General features: G+C 32.6%; 1 pseudogene; it reads right to left on the bottom strand.

Annotated features, from left to right (window-relative positions):
• Nucleotides 1-2,500, bottom strand: part of LOC137627797 (uncharacterized) — a 155,149-nt pseudogene that overhangs the window by 45,889 nt on the left and 106,760 nt on the right.

Below are 2,500 nucleotides of genomic sequence, written 5' to 3'. Positions count from 1 at the left end.
GGATACACAAATACTTATTAAATTAAGAATTCTTAGCACATATACGTTAGTAAAATCTTCAATGAGTTGTGGCATTATGATAAAATTTAAATGATACATTCATGCATGCCAATTTACATATTCCACGGAATTCCCATTAACATACAAACGAAAGAGCACCTCTTATATACTCAATTAAATTAAAAGTAACTTTTTACTGTGTAATTTCTCAGCGAGAGAAATTGGTAGAGGAAGGACCTAAACTGGAGAGTGAAGTAATTCAATATATATATATATATATATATATATATATATATATATATATATATATATATATATATATACATAAATATGTAAAAATATATATAGACACGTATATATAAGTGTATGTATATATGTATATATATGCTGTAAGTATAAACATATAATACCACGTATATATAAGTGTATGTGTATATATATAATATATATATATATATATATATATATATATATATATATATATATATATATATATATTCCCGGATAGGAAAAAAGGAGACTAATATTAATCCAACTGAGCAGAGCAGGTGGTCACTCCTGGTTAGGACGACGCACATCTGCACAGGGAAATTTCTTTTCCATTTCCATATGACAGAATCCCAGCTGCAAACAGAGTCCTTTCGGATAGTTTTAAAAAATAAATTCAATTTCCATTTTAAACTTGACCAAAGGCATAACATTATCATAATAGTTACTATATAACACAGGGATATAAAAAGAGGTGAACATAAATGAATGCTTGATACTATAATATCATTATTCAAATCGATTACTCAATCAACCCTCGTGGAAATATTCAGGCTAGTGTAGCTATAATGACCTCCAACAACGCATTATCTAAACAAAATTTTCAAAGTAAATCAACTTCAATTGGCAGGAAAGATTAAAATCAGTATACACTTTTAAACAGGATGGGAGAAGATGGAAAAGAAATTCTGGAAAATACCAATGTTTGTCAATGTCAGATTATGTTTTCTTTGTAATCGACCCACGTCTAAATTGTAATTTTTTTTTTCTGTCTCCTTTATCATTCGGTGACGTCTCGCTAATCATTTGCTTCCTTCGATGTCACTTGACATTTTTCTACGTTACATCAATTATAAAATTAAGTTTTCAATTTCAAAAGTGAAATGATACAACTGTTTGAGTAAACTCAAACGCGTTATCCTGAACAAATCTAAATTTAAAAATAGTGAATAATCATCTAGATTCAAATCAAAAGAGTATAAACTGATTATAACCAACTCTGACAATTTTCTTGAAGAAAAATGTTAACACTTGTGCTAAAGATAAGACTAACGCATATGACGTTTAAGGGAGAAACATTTTACAATTAAATTATATGGGAGGAATCCGTGGAGTTCGATTTTTCTGACGATGTCCCGTAAAATGTTTTCTCCAAGGAAAGTTTCTCGGCTCGGGTATTTCCTACATAAAACTAAGCAATACGAACATTGATAACAAAGATAAAATCAGTAAAATAGTTATAAAATGAAGAGAGAGAGAGAGAGAGAGAGAGAGAGAGAGAGAGAGAGAGAGAGAGAGAGAGAGAGAGAGAGAATTCACCTGTAAGTAAGGGTTATCTTTGGCGGATAGTCTGATTGCCTCCATGTCCACGCCAATATCACGTGACTTCACAGGTGTGTGTGATGCATTATAGCTGATCCACCAATGAGATTCTCACAGGATGACGCCATTGATTCAAGTGACGCCATGGTGTCGGACCCACCAATCACAGGCTCAGATGATGACGTCACATCAATTTCACTGCGCGCCACAACCATTTGGCCCTGCGGCCATGAGTGTCGGTCAATTGCTCGGGCTCTGAAACATTAAAAAATAAAAATCGTTAGTAAAAGCTACTGAATTTTTAATGCCTTTTACAACACTAATACTACGAAGAACTCGTATACATTAAAAGTCCGATTCCCTATCAATCAGCTTTATTGCTCCAACCCAATCTACTGGTTCTAATGATTCGACTCTATTATAAGGTCCTTTGATCCATGAAAGACTAATAAACCTTCCCTTCCAATCCCATTTCCAGCCTTGAATAAAAGGGCGATCATTCTAAGGGGAATGGCGAGGCTTTAATACGGTTTCACTTTCAGACAATTATCAAGAGAAATGTCACTTGATATAAATGTTAGATTTATCATTTTTGTAAGGAATTAAGACCAAACTACATAAAGATTTTTCACTGACTAAAGGATACTATCATGTTTTTCTGGGATTACAAAGAAAACATTATATATATATATATATATAATATATATATTATATATATATATATATATATATATAGAGAGAGAGAGAGAGAGGAGAGAGAGAGAGAGAGAGAGAGAGAGAGAGAGAGAGAGAGAAGAGAGAGAGAGAGAGAGAGAGCTGTGAAACTCAGGAGAGAAAATTCAAATGGTAGGCTACTCTCTTCCAGTGTTGAGATTTGTAGGCCAAAAAGGGATAAGACAGAAGGCAAAAA

This window comes from Palaemon carinicauda, chromosome 2, assembly GCF_036898095.1.
Source record: "Palaemon carinicauda isolate YSFRI2023 chromosome 2, ASM3689809v2, whole genome shotgun sequence".
In the NCBI taxonomy this organism is placed as follows: domain Eukaryota; kingdom Metazoa; phylum Arthropoda; class Malacostraca; order Decapoda; family Palaemonidae; genus Palaemon; species Palaemon carinicauda.
This window is presented reverse-complemented; position numbering and strand designations above follow the sequence as displayed.